General features: G+C 45.5%; 1 long non-coding RNA gene across 2 annotated transcripts in view; it reads left to right on the forward strand.

The window, feature by feature from the left end:
• The window catches only part of LOC110346476 (uncharacterized), a 137,751-nt gene extending 126,053 nt beyond the window's left edge, over positions 1-11,698 (forward strand). Inside the window, exon 3 of one of the 2 annotated variants that reach the window (XR_015445000.1) lies at positions 3,364-11,698. This is a non-coding gene — a long non-coding RNA (uncharacterized LOC110346476). The remainder of the gene's footprint in view (positions 1-3,363) is intronic. The other variant, XR_015445002.1, reaches the window with a different exon arrangement.
• The last annotated feature ends 3,329 nt before the right edge of the window (positions 11,699-15,027 follow it).

The raw sequence follows: 15,027 nt of genomic DNA on the forward strand, positions 1-15,027 counted from the left end.
TACCTCAGTGGTTCCACTGCCTGCCTCACAAGCACAAGGTCCCAGGTTCGATCTCCAGTACCAAAAAAAATGGCAATAGATGATACATTAATTAATAATGATAATTTAAGAAGATACCATGAAAAGTGATAGAAACACGCTTTAAACTTTTACATTTAACTTAAAACACATACAGGTATGGTTAGCCACTGTTTTTTCTTTGTTTCCTAAGCTGGCCTCAAGTTTACAATCCTTCTGCCTGAGCTTCCCCAGGAGCTAGGATTACAGGTGTGTGCTACCACACCTGGCTTTCAGTTTCAGTTTTCTTCAAGTGGAATAAGAATTTAAAAACACAAGGCAATCTGAGTACAGAATTACCCTAAAATGTTTCCAATGTTTTCCCTAGTCTTCCACATCTTTCCATACCTGTTCAATGGCAGTTTTTTGTGACTTGTCCTTATGAAGCCGTTCCACTGTATACAACTCCAGTCACATCGTTGGAGTGGCGTGGACAATGGGCAGATGTGGGTTGGCAAGTAGCACTGACTTCAAGAGAGCACTCAGCTTGGTGTGTGGAACAGAAGTGCCTGGCACGCCGTGGGCAGTAATGGCTTCACAGAGGTGACAGCATACGCTCCCTGTGACCCGCTGGGTGGAGGCTGTGTCAAGAGCTCCTGTCAGGCTACACACCGTCTTCTCTGGCCCAGATGCATATAGACTTGGATGGTGTCTCAGGCCACTGTTTTATCGGTGGGCTCAAGTCCACATTCTAAAGCTTTATAAAGGTGGGCCAAACAAGGAGTTGTGTCTTTGTTTAGCTAAGTTTTTTTCTAAATAAAATTCACAAAGGGAAAAATACACCCATGTGTTGCCTTTTGTGAGCTGTCTTATGCGAATGTCCTGTTCTCTGTAGTCATTTCCTATTTTATTGTTTCATTTCTAACTTCCCCTTTATTCATCTCCCTGGTCAGGCACCCAACCCCTCTCCCAGGGTGACACTGAACCCTCAGTTGGTACAGCCGAAGCCCCTTCTGGGGCCTCACACTTCTACCTCTTCAGGCCCCAGCCAGGCTCCACGGGGGCCAGAGGTGAATTCTGGTCCATGGGCGCGGGTGAAGCGCGAGAAGCAGGAGGACACTGGCCTCTGTCAGAAGGCAGATTGCCACCACCACCACCAAAACTATGGGTTTCTTCGGAAAACCATCCAGTTTGGTCTTTCCTTTTCATGAAAAATGCATACTTTTCTTATTATTATGACTTGGCTGCTTTTTTCGTGTCTTGGATTTTATAACAAAGAGCTTCTCCTGCCCGAACCCTGGGACAAATGGCACTGTGTTTAAGTGCTATGAACACATGCTGTCTGTGGTTCTCCCTGGATAGTCGGGGCTATTTAGTTCCTCCACATTAGGGCACCTGCTCTAGGGAGAACCAGCCCTCCCTTTGTAAAGGGATAAGAAGAGAACATGTCTGTTTCCTCACAACAGCAGGCCATATTAGAAGCAAACAGGCAACTGTAATGCTAAGGAGTCAGAGATAAAGATGCTCCCCTGTCTCACAATGCTTCCAAGATGACAATGAGACCGTGGAGATCATTTCATCCCAATCAGCTTTTATTAAAAAATAAGGAAGCCAAGATAAAGGAAATGACTTGCAGAAGACAGAGCCAGCCTGAGGCAAGGCTGGGGTAAGAGGCCTCTGACATTTAGTCATTTGTTGTCTCCAGGACAGCACCCCGCTGTCAGTGTGGTCCATAGGCCCTGAGGGTCCCTACTATAGTTTGAGGTGTTCCTTAAGTCAAAATCATTCTCATAATAACACTGTGGTGGTTTTTGCCCTTTTCACTGTGTGGACATTCTCACTGATGGGACAAAAGCAACAACGGGCGAAACTCCTGGCCCTTTAGCTTGGAGTCACGCAGGCGCACTACCCTGTGCTGCTCATCACTGCCAGACACTTGTCAGAAAACAAATGCCAGTTGCACTAAAGAATGTACTCAGTGAAGCAGTAAAAATTGTTAATTGTATTAAATATTGACACTTCTCAAAATAATCTGTGTAACAAAATGGGAAGTATGCATAAAGTGCTTTCACTGCATTCCGAAGTAAGATCACTATCAGAGAAAAGCACAGACAAACACTTAGGCCATTATTTGAGCTGGGAGTTGAGTAAGCTACATTTTATCATAGAACATCTTTTTTTTTTGCTTGAAAGAATGACAAAGAATGCTTTTTCAGACGGGGCATTTGGCAGACATTTTCTCAAAAATGAACAAAGGAAGCCTGTCATTTCAAGGAGGACAACTGATAGTGTTTGTTGCCAGTGATAAGATTTCAGCTTCTAAGTGAAGATTAGAATTTTGGAAAACTTGTACCTCCCTCTGTGGTGCTTGGCAGTGTACCAATACATAAGGACTTTTTTCTACTGGAATCAATAGTAAAATTAATGAATACAATTTTTTCCAATGTGGTATAATGAAATGTGTCAACATTTGGAATACTCGCATAACTCCTTAAACCAATATTTTCCAATGACCAATGCACTGTGTCAAAAAAGCACATATGGATTGGGCTGGGAATTTAGCTCAGTGGCACTGTGCCAGCCTCCCAAGCACAAGGTCCAGAGTTTGATCCCCAGTACCAAAACAACAACAACAACAACAACAAAACAAAAGCACATATGGGTAAAAGATTTATTCTAAGTGCTCAGGAGCAGGGGTTAGAGGCAGCTCAGTGGTAGAGCAAGTGCTTGCCTAACATGTGCAAGGCCCTCGATTCAGTCCCCAGTACCAAAATAAGAAGAAGAAGAAAGAGGGGGAGGAAAGAGGCAAAGAAATAAAAAGGCATTTTAAATACAAAATAGACCAATGAACAGATTATGAAAAGTTTATTGACATGGTTTCATATACTACATTATAAGTAAGATTTAAATCACTTGTTAAATTTTGGTACATTATTAAAAAAGAATAACTACCATTATCTAAAAGACTATTCTATACCTTTCCTTTTCCTGGCTACATGTTTGTGTAAAGCCAAGATTTTTTTCATATATTTCAACCAAAACAACATATTCTGGATGCAGAAGCAGATATGAGGATCCAGTTGCTTTCTATGAATGCAGACATTTTTAAAAATTTCAAAAATCTGGATTTAGCTCAGTGGTGCTGCCACCTGCCTCACAAGTGCAAGGTCCCAAGTTCGATCCCTGGTATCAAAAAAAAAAAAAAAAAATTACAAAAATGCAAAACAATCTCACTCTTCTCACTAAATATTCTGTTTGTTTTGGAAGGTGTGATTTTTAAAAATAGAACTATAGTATTCCTGTTAACATGTAATGGATTTATTATTGTTGTTTTATAATTACTAAACATCTTACATTTTTTGTCAGAAGCTGTAACCTCCATAGATTTCAAGGGTATGAAAGGTCCTGAGACTACACTGTTGGAACGACTGCATCACACCACTCTGCGCTCCCAGAAGTAGACAGGAGGGAGAAGCATCTTTCCACTTTATCCACGTTACCCATTGTTGTTACTGATTTATTTTTAAATCCAACTTGGCTTCTCCCCTGAAAACTGTTGAGAAGTAAAGAAAACTGACCATAGCTTCCTGAAGTCAAAGCACCTAAAACAAAGAGAAGGCCATGGAAGTGAGTAAGGGGCTTCTCCAAGACTGCAAGGTCACCCAAGGTCCCTACCGTCCATGCTGCTGAGAAGCTGCCAGTTTCTTCTTTGCTTGGTTGGTCTCACAACCAACCACCCACTCCCACCCACTATACCTCAACACCCAACCTGGAGAGGTGTTGTTCTCTGGGTCCTGAAAACACTAAGGGAAGCTGGGAGTAGGGGGCACATGCCTGTAATCCCACCACTTGGGAGGCTGAGGCAGGAAGATGGTGAGTTCCAGGCCTGGATTGCATAGAAAGACTATGTCTCAAAACACACACACACACACACACACACACACACACACATGGGGACTCACTACTGCTTTGGACTGACCCACCCCCGACCTCTCTGGGATGATGGCGCAGGGAAGAGCACCCTCAGTCTGTGGTACACTAGCCCCTGTTCTTGGGTTGGGGCTCAGATGAAAAGCGAAGGTCACTTTTCTAGGCCTGAAGAGGAAATGTAAATCTCTCCCAGCCCACGTGGCAGAAGCTGCCAGAAGGCCATTGCCCTGTTAGTAAACAGGGCTGCCTGGGCCATCTTTCTCTTTTGTAATAACCTGCAGGGCACCTATTGATTGCACGTGCTGGTCCCTCATAAGTGAGGACAGGGCTGTCTTCCGGTTGCTCTGGAGCTGTGAGGGTGCCTAAATTGGCTGACTAATACTTCATGCTCATGGAGCACAGTGTCCTGTGCCACATAAACATGAAGAATATGTATCATCAGGCGCCGTGAGAGTGCAGGCCCCAACTCCAGCGGCTTCAAGGCTTCCGGGCGTGCTGCAGACTGCAATTAGGCAGTTTGCTTGCCTCCTCCCGAGAGGAAAGAACACTGATGTGGCTCCTGCTGCAGCCTGAGCTACTTTAAGATGGAGGGAGCGGCAGGTCTTGGAGGGTGGGCAATGGGCCAGCTCCTCACCTCAGCTACCCCCTCAGCAGGAATGGCAGCCAGCAAATAGAAACCAACCCACATCTTTTAGCCTGTGGTGGACAGAGTTATGACTCAAAAGACACGTTCAAAACCCCCACTTCGGCCACTTTTGGCTGTGTGATATTAGTGGCTTAACCTCTCTGAGCCTCAGCATCTCATCTGGAAAGTTGAGAAAATAATATTTCCTTAATTGTTCATGTGGTTAGGCCTGCCTGGAACCCAGTATCCTCTCATAAATACCGGCACTGAGTCAAAAGCAGCTGAACACAGCAGTAGGTACCGGACTGAAACTACTTTTCCTTTCCACCCCTGAAATCTGGCACCAGGAACTTTTCAGTGCTATTGCCAGGCAGTGCCTTGCTATCTAAGAAGTGAGGCCAGGAAACTCCTGGCTTGATAAATTGGAATTATCTCTCCCATCCCTTTCATCTTTCTGTGCCCCTCCTGACCTAGCTTCTGAATTTAACATTGATTCCACAGGGAATGTCACTAAAATGTATCGTGAACACAGAGAAGCATGGCACCATAGCTTACCCTTCTAAAAGAAGACCTTGGCACCCGCATGCCCACCCTGGGCAGAGCCTTCAGAGCGTCTCTAACTCTGGCCCTGGACAATGGGCTCTATGAGTAGCACTGTCCTTGCAGCTCACTTGTGGCTCCTTTGTTGATGTTGCCACAATCAAAGCCGATGAAAGGACGGTGTGAAGAGCCATATTTCCATATTTTCCTCCTGGTCCTGGAAATGACATCTACTGCCTTGGGACGGAGGGTACAGTGGGTGAATGGTGCCCCCCAAATATATGATCACATGGGGACCCTGTGAGTGTGATCTTCTTTGGGCAAAGGGTCTTTACAGATGTGATTAAATCAGCATCTTGAGCTGCCATTGTTCTAAATTACCTGGGGCGGGCAGGCGGCGTAAATGGAGTGACAAGGGTCCCTTGAGACAGAAGAGGGACTGGCACAGAGAGAAGCTCAGGAGAAGATGATGGAGATGCAGCCTGGAGTGAAGCAGCCCCAGTCAAGGCTTCCTGGGCCATCAGGAGCGGGGGGGGGGGGGCAGAGGAAGACTGTCTGGAGAGCCTTTGGAAGGAGGGAGTGTGGCCCTGCTGACACCTGGGTTTGGGACTCTGGCTTCTACAATTGGGAGAGGATGAATTTCTATTACTTTAGGCTACTGCTGAGGCTTAGATACGGTTTTTCTCCAAAAGCTCATGTGCCCGAGACTTGGTCCCTGATGTCCTGGTATTGAGGTGTTGATGACTTTCAGAAGGGTGATTAGCCAGGGGCAGCACCCTCAGAAAGACCGGCTTGGTTACCCTCATAGGGGATTGATAAAAACGAATGTGGCTTTCTTTTTTGTTGTTGTTTTTTTGAGACAGGAACTCACTATGTAGTTCAGGCTGGTCTAGACTCACTATGTAGCCCATGCTGGCTTCAAACTCATGGCAATCCTCCTGCCTCAGCCTCCTGAGTGCTGGCATTACGGGGATGCACCACTATGCCTGGCTTCTTCTCTCAGCATATGACCTCTCCTGCCTGTGCTGCTGCCCTGTGATGCCATCTGCCCAGAAGCTGAGGCTACACAATGCCACACACTTGGACCTCCAGAACTGTAAGCTAAATAAACCTCCTTATTTTCTTTATGAAGGAAGGTATCTTATGATACGAACAAGGTATCTTGTTATAGCAACACACAGTGGACTGAGAGCCACCAAGCTTGTGGTCGTCTGTGATGGCGGCTCTACTCCAGCATGCTCCTGGGGTGGGACACAGCTCAAGGTCATCTTCCACGGGTGATGTTTTCCCTGTCTGTGGCAGGACTTACCTGAACAACAGCCTCAGCTGGCCTGGCCTGCAATCCAGGAGCCGCAGACAACCAGATAGGAGTGTGGCTGAGGATCTGCCTGGGACAGAGCCTTCTGAAATGCTGGAAACAGGCTCCATCTTAGAACTAGACAGACTGATGTTGAAATCCCAACACTGACTGACTCTGAGGCCTCTCTGCCTTTCAAGTCCCTCATCAATAAAGCGAGGAAATAATGTTTACCTTGTAGGCAAGAGCAGGTCCAGCATCCAAAGCTTACAGAATTTGGGTGACACTTTAAAAGAGAAAGAATACAACGATTTAAATCCAAAGTTAGGGAAGGAGTCTTGGGAGGCCCTGTATAAGTTCGGGCCCCTGAGGTGTAAATCAGGCCCACTCTGTTCATTGGTGCTCAGAGAATCACAGGTGAAAACAGGGAGCACAAGGCAGAGCCTGGATCCTGCTGAGAGCTCTGTAAGAGACAAAAGTTGTCAGCTGGGCGTGGTGGTGCACGCCTGTAATTCCAGCGCTTGGGCGGCTGAGGCAGGAGGATCACTTCAAGTGAGTTCTCTGTCTCCAAAAAAAAAAGAAAAGAAAAGAAAAAGAAAGTATGGAGATATGTGTGGAACACAGAAGAAACTCTGAAGGATACATTCCATAGAGACTGCAGTTGTTGCTCTCTTGTCTCTTTTCCCTTCCTTTTGGTAACAGGAAACTGACTTCTAGGACGATGGCTGTGTGCTCAGCTAAAGCCACCTGTCCCAGCTTCTCTCACAGCTGGGTGTAGCCATGAGACTAAATTTTGGCCAAGGAAGTATAAACAAAGCGTGATGGCTGAAATCCAGCTTCCCCAGAGTTCACAGAGGAAGCGCTCACCTCGTGCTCAGAGTGTGGCCCTAACGGAAAGAGGGTCCCTGAGGACATTAACCGAGGGGATGGGGGACTCACATCCCACATGAATAATGGCCTAATGAAAAGGGGAAATTAAGACGCGCACGCGCACGGAGAGCGCTGCGTGAAGATGGGGCAGAGACCAGCAGCTACTTCTACAAATCCAGGGACCTCAAAGGCTGTCGCAGAAGTCAGGAGAGGCAGCAGTGCTCAGAAGGCACCAATCCTGGGTTGCCAGCCTCCAGACTGAGAGAAGGGCGACAGTTTCTGTCATGTAAGCCGATCGGGTGCGGCACTTTGTTACCGCAGCCCTAGAAAACGAATGCAGACAGATAACGTTCTTCTTCAACCAGCAGACGGAGACCGGTATCGCAAATGGCAGACAGAGTGCAAGGAGGAACCCGGGACCCCAAAAACCTCAGGGAGCTGTCACATTACTCTTGCACTGCCTACCCCGGGGCTTATTTTCTAGAAAAATAAACTTAAGCTTTTGTTATTGTTTTATTTGGTTTTTGAAATATACGATTTTGATAAATTACTCTTTGAGGGGAGGGCTTGGAATTGAAATATCAGTGAAGAATTTTTGCTTTACCTGTAACGTTTCAATTCTGATTTCAAGGATATATTTAGGTATTCTTTTGTAACTAAAATAAAATTATTTCATAAATTACATGAGAAAAAAGTATGAGAACAAAGATTCAAAAAGATCTACGAAATATTATCAACTGCAATGTATGAATCTTATGTGGATCCTGGCTTACCAAAAGAAAGGGAAATTTTTTGAGACAAGCTCTCACTGAGAGTCTAGGCTGGCCTCGAACTCATGATCCTCCTGCCTCAGCCTCCTAAGTGCTGGGATTATAGGCATGTGCCACCACATCTGACTCCAAAATTTTTTTTTAAGTTATGAAACAATTGTAGCTGGGAATGATGATGCACACCTGAAATCCCAACACTTGGGAGGCTGAGGCAGGAGGATTGCTGTGAGTTCAAGGCCAACCAGGACTACAGTCAATTCAAGACCAGCTTGGACTACAAAGTGAGACATTGTAAATAAATAAGTAAAATAAGCCAAAATAAATAAAGTTATGAAACAGATGAGTACATTTAACAGCCGTTACCCCCCCCCCCCCCCACACATACACATACCCCTGTTTCCTTATTCTCCACGTGTGACTTTACATGGCTAAAGGGGCTTCACGTGGCCACCTGAGGGGCCTTCACAGGGCTCACAGCCCCTGGGTGTCTCAGACTTCAGGCCCATCTGTCTTCTCAAGACCCTTAGGCTTCCAAGGCTCAGCCAGGATTACCTCAGGGTGAGGGTTAGAAGATGTTGTCCAAGACCAGGCCTATAAGTCCTCTGAGGGGCTTTTCACCTTGAGGTAAGCAAGCTTTGGAGGTTGTCTGCTGAGGAGAGATGGCTCTGCACTCTGGGGGCCAGAGTGGAGAAAGCAATGGGGTGTGCTCAGGGCCCAACACTAGGCCTGAGGCCTTTCTGCTCCAAGGAGCAGGGGGTACAGGGGCCGTAGACGGAGCCCAGCCTGGCAGGGCCTTCCCAGCAGTGCTGGACATTGGTGGACACCAAAGGAGGCAGGGTAAACCAGGACTGCAGCCATCCTTCAGACAGGAGGGAGCAGGACTGAGTAAGATCAGCCTGCTGATTTTTATACCATTCCAAACCACAACTGCCAGCTTCTGAAGGTAGGTGGTGATGGCCCGGAGGAAGAATCTCTGAAGTGAATGAGGCAGGAGGCTTGAGCACTACCACTTTCTCTTCCTGTCTGAGTGTTCTGTGGGCAAATTATCAATCTTGGTTCCACTCTAGTTCCTCACTCCCTTAAGAAGAAGGAGGTGCCATCTCGTGTGTTGCTTTCCTAGAGGCAATCGTGGCCTCTGGTGAGTTAAAATCATTTGAGAGCCTCTAATGGACTTAGGTAAGGAGCTTTCCCCCTCCCCTCTGTACAAACAGAAAATTGCACAGATTTATAACAGAATTTAGGAGTCAGACAGCCTTGGATTCAAATCCCATATATTCATTGTATGAAGCAGGGGCCAAGTTCATCAACATGTCTGTGCCTCCAGGTCCCAGTATGTGAACTGGGAAGAATCCTACTGACTTCCTAAGGTTGCTTTGGAGTATTGTCTCATTAGATTCATACATGTAATATTTTAGGGGTAAATAATATCTTCTGTTCCCATGACCACAGGTAGTGATAACATCTGACACCTATCGAAAGCCTGCTCTTAATGACAAAGATGCCTTTCATCTGTGGGCCGGTGGTCAGCAACTAAAGTAGAGCTAAGTGGCAAGGGGGCAGCTGTGGAGTCATTTGAGATGTTGAAGCAAGAGCAGCATTGAAACAATTGAATGTAGGCACAACATGACTAAAATTTTGTAGTGCAAAAATCTATTGAGTACTTGGAAGTGTTTGGACTTACCAAGCTGGTGCTCCTTGGCCTTTGATTATAAACACTTGTTGTTTCTGCCTTTCCTACTCTGTCTTCAATGCCAAATGGTCCTTTGGGAATTTGGATATGTATTGGGTTGAAATTTAATCTCCAATGTGAGATATTAAGAAGACGGAAGTTGAACCTGGCTGTGGTGTTTAAAGGTGGAAACTTCAGGAGGTGGTTAGGGTTAGGCAATGTCATCAGGGTAGAATGGAATCTGGGTGGGTTTATAAGGAGACCAGAGGACTACTGTGCTCATACCCACTCTCTGGTTCATGCTGTAAGAGGCTCTGCACCAACTTTGGGCTCCACTGGAAAGGTCATCACAAGTTGTGAGCCCTTCAACTTCTAGAACTATGAGCTAAATCATCCTATTTTTTTTAATAGTTACCTGGCCTTAGGTATTTTATTATAACCTGTAGCATGGACACATACGGGAAATCACTCATCTTCTACTCTTTTGCCATGTAGCTAAAGTGAGGTTGACCTCTTTCCCCAGCTCCAATGTGGGTACATCACCAGGCCTGGCTGAGATAGAAAAAAATAGTCTGAGGCCTCCCCTTTTCCTCTGCCAGCCACAGGGGTCAGGATCTCATTGACAGCTTTCACGCCACTCTCCCTCACTATCCCCACGGTGGTCAGGGCTACTGCCCCAGCTTCTTCCTGCCATGGTTCAGTTGCCTCAGCAGCCGCCCTCCAGGCCAGTAGCTTATTACTGCAGCCCTGACAAGGAGCCGTGGCTCAGCCCACAGCTGCAATGCCTCTGTCGCACTCGGCTGCTCCAGGCTGCTGGTGCTGCTAACGAGCTGCTGGAGAACCATGCCTAACAGGGCAAAAATCAGGGCGGGACTACGGACCAGTGGCAAACCATCAATTGCCAGTAGACTATAATCTACAAACCTGTCCCTCCTGGAGACTCCTTGATAGCTGCCATGGTTGTAATTTCAGCCTCGCCTTTTTTGAGGAAACCCAGGAGCTTTCAATCAAGTAGCCATTTCTGCAGTTTACAGAGCCAACACCAATGATAGATGAGATTGTTGTAGACATCATGCCACTCCAGGAGATATTTGCCTTGGACACAGCAGGCTTTAAACACACACCTCTCCCAGATGAGTGGTAAAGCCACTCCACCCTATAATCTCCAGATCACCACTCTGAAAGTCCCTCAATAGTTCCGCAAAATGCAGGAAGCTGCACGTGCACAGACGACTCTTCTACATAAGCACGGTGCTTGGGTCAGTCCAGGAGAGTCCACCTGTGGTCCCTGCTCTACAGGTCCCAAGGAAAGCCTCACCTGGGTGGTCCTACTGCTTACTCTTGATTCTTACCTCTGGTGGAGCGGGCCAAGCAGGTTGTACTAAAGGTTGTAACACTAGGGGCTGTCAGTCCTGAAGAGCCCTACAGAGTGGCAGAGGAGTGAAAAGCCAAGGGCAGCAGAGACCTGTGGTGACCTATGGAGACCTGTGGAAGAGCCCCAGAGAGACAGCTGAAGATGCTGGAAGAGTTCCACAAAACTGCAAAGGGGCTTTCAGGCCTCAGCTGTGAAACAGCTGATGGGGTGGCTGGGAAGTATCAAGAGCTATCATCCTAAGAGCTAAGAGGCACTAGGATGCAAAGTTCATAGCTGTAACATTAAGGGTTGTAAACCACTGGCACACGAAGCCTGAAGCTAATAACATCAGGGGAGCTGCACCTTGCCAATTCATGATTTCTGTCCAAATTGGGCAAAAGAACCTCAGCCAATTGTGGACATCACTGCAGTCATGATGATTAGTTTAGAAGAAAGTCCTTTAACTAGAGTGGGTTAGTGAGAGTGAGCCTTGGGACTTTTGCTGAAAGAGGTACTCTTTTTCCCACCAGTATTGCAAAGCTGAGAGGATATAAACCAAACCCAGTGCTGGCTAACTTGGCCACCTCATGGACAGGGTCTACCTAAGAATAAAGACAAAAAAAATGTCAAACAAACCCAAAAACTAGAGACACATAGACTTCAGGTTGCCCTTGTTGGGCATCTGGAACCAGTCATTCCTAAAGACATAGAATTTTTATTTATATGAGCTCACATATTACCTTTGTAAAGTTAGCTCGAGAACTTGGATTGGGTTTCTTCACTTTATGGTAATGAAAGAGGTTGTGACTAATGAATATGTTTATTTTTTATTTGGTGAAAAATTTGCAATTTTTACATTGTGACATAAAAACAGAGCTCTGACATGTTTGACAACATACTTTTGACAGCTCTGTTTCTGACAAGGACATGCTGGATAGCTGTGAGAACCTATCCTCTGTGTACATCCTCTTAGCTCTTACTCAGAGCTACATAAATGCATGCTAAAGATCTGATGATGATGATGGTGGTAAGAAGTGGGCTCTGTGAATATTATGGCAGCCATGAGTAGTATTAGGGTAGGAAGAAACAAGATGGAAAAAAGATCACTCAGGAAGCCAACATAATAATTCTAATGAGAGTAATCATTTTTATGAGGTGAAGGCCACAGAAATAGAAAGGAGAGACCATCCAGGGGTTAGATCAGTGATGGTGAACCTTTCAGAGACCTAGTGCCTAAACTGCAACCCAAGACTCACTTATTTATCTCAGAGTGCCAACACTGCAGTTAAACCTGAATACTGAGATTTTAGGTTAGAAAAAAACAACTCATACACTTGGTTTGGTGCCAACAGAGGATGCTCTGTGTATCCACTGGTTTGCCACTATTGGTTTGGATGATCATAGTTTGGCAAAAGATTAGAAGGTAAAGGAGTCAAAATACTTTCATCTACAGAGCCCTATCAGAGCTCACCCCTACCCCACCCTGGCTTTGTCACTGATTTATTTCTTAGCCCCTGGCCAATCTTCTCAGCTACATTTTGCATTTGTTGTGACCTTTGCTTGGGATACTCTCATTCCAGAGGCCCTGTAATTCATTTCCTCACTTCCTCAGATCATTGCTTCCCTGAGGTAGTGATGTGGCTCATGGGTACAGCACTTGCCTAGCATGCACGAGGCTCTGGGTTCCATCTCCGGTAGCTCCTCTCACCAAAGAAGTCTTCCCTGGATTCATCTATTATTGCATCTCCTACCCTCAGAACTTCTTATACCTGATTGATTTTTCTCTATAATACTTAATTCCAGATCAACTATTTCTTTTCTGTCTTCCTTGACTAGAATGCAAACTCTATAAAGGCAGTGATTTTTATTCCCTGCTGAAATCCTAGCACCTCAGACAAAACTGGGCACAGAATAGGTACCCAATGACTGTGAATCAGTAAACCTTAAGCAACGAAACAATGATGTAACAAGGACCAGAGCAGGAACATCGTGAGATGAATAGGACCAGTGTTGGAGTAGTGAAAGAGATGGTGGATCAGGTTAGAGTCCATGGGATTTAAATGTAGATATCTGAGGGGCAGTGCACCTGGTGTTTTGAGTATTAGCCTGATACTTAGGAGGAACCAGAGGTGAGGATTCAGTGGAGAATTATGCATCAAAGACTGGTGAAAGCTGTGGAGTTAGTGAAATCTCTGGGGAGATTGTGAGGCAGGGGAGAGGAGCTGGGGATAGAGCCCTATAGGTGCCTAAGGTGGGCAACTTGTCCTGGTTGCCTAGAATTTTCCTCGTTTACAAATGAAAAGTCCAGCATCTTAGGAAAGTTTTGGTCCCAGGCAAACTGAGGTGGCTGGCCCACCTAAGAAGGTGGAAGCAGGGGAAGAGCTGGTTTGAGAAGACGGAGGCAAAGCACCCTAGAGCTTCCTTCCAGAACCCGTGGGACAGAGACAGGTCCCCTTCTCTTGCCCTTAGACCCAGTTTGGTTCTGAGCCCGTTGCCCAGCAAGCACACCATTGCTTCCTGTTGAGCCAGGCAAATGGTTTGGTTGTGGAGCTTGAGCTCCAGCCCAGACCAACTGGAGAAAGTATGAATGAATCCTTAGATTCTGGAGTCTGGGGCGGAAGTAGAGCTCTGACAGAGTTCTCAGTCAGTGCCCATTTCCTGCTTATTCCAAGGTACAATTTAAGAGTGTAAACAACTCAGCCACCACTGTGGCTAAGCAAACAGGAAAGTGCCTCTCCTCTTGTAAACAAAACTGGTCAAGATTAGTAGCACTTGTAAATTGTCAACTTTTATAAGTGGGCATTGAGTTGTGCTCAGGACTACATTTCAGTGGAGAGAGATGTTTGCTGGGTACATAGAAAAACAAAAGAAAATATCCAAAGGGAGCATTTTTAAGCCTCTTTTTTTACCTTGGCAATGGCGTAAGTCCTGTTCCAGGTGTTTGGAGCCTTGACTATTATAAAGAACAAATAATGTGATACATTAGAAAATATCTTGTAAATTTGTAATGATTATATAAACCAAAGTCTGGGTCTCACTGAAAATAAAGAGACTCAATATTTGATCTATAGAAAACATGGTTGTCCTCAAAGAACTTTATGGCTTACCCAGTGTATGACAAGACATGAACCAATCTCATGATAAGAATGTAACTATATTTACAATATATAAGGAAGGAATAAGGATATAAGGAAGTAGAAACCAATGCTGTGTTAACTCCCTGACTGTTATGGCCCTTCCAGCTTACTATCCCTCACTGCATGTGTCTGCCTTCCTAATGAGAAGGGAGAAAAATGCCTTAATGTTTTCTATTCCTAGTTTTGCTTTTTTTTTTGGTACCAGGGATTGAACTTGGGTCCTTGCACTTTCGAGGCAGACAGCAGAACCCTTGAGCTAAATCCCCAGCCCAAATGCCTTAATTTTTTCACACAAGAGGTTGACAGAGAGTGTTTCCAGCTACCTTACTTTACTCAGAGACCTATTTGGAAAGAAGGGGTCAGGAATGTGGCAAGCCTGGATTTAGATATGTTGCTTAGAAATTTAATTCAGTAAATACGTTACAGCAAAGTGTGACAGCTCAGTGTTACTGCCCAGAGTTACAGCTCAGTGTTGGACCCAAGTGTTAGAGCTATCTGAAGGTCTCCAGAAAAAAACCAAGTGACACTCAGAGAGATGGAGGGAAACTTTTATTACACTGGTGGGTCCAGAGGGGTTCAGACTCCAAAGTCTGAGTCCCAAACAGAAATGGAAGCAACCTTATATAGAGATCTATGGGATAGGGGGGTTGGATTCATGTGCTGGGCAAGCATGTTTACAGAAGCAGAAGGATAGAGTTAACAGAATGTCTTGAAACATCTGGTATGAACATCTTGCAGCTTGCACAGTTAAATTTGCAGTTAGGACGCTGGAACAGTCACATTGCTTGAACTGTTACATTTGCAGTGCAGGTAGGTAGCTTTAATAAGACATCTTATA

This window comes from Heterocephalus glaber, unplaced genomic scaffold, assembly GCF_053883595.1.
Source record: "Heterocephalus glaber isolate CG9 unplaced genomic scaffold, H.glaber_assembly_v1.0 deba00001608, whole genome shotgun sequence".
In the NCBI taxonomy this organism is placed as follows: domain Eukaryota; kingdom Metazoa; phylum Chordata; class Mammalia; order Rodentia; family Bathyergidae; genus Heterocephalus; species Heterocephalus glaber.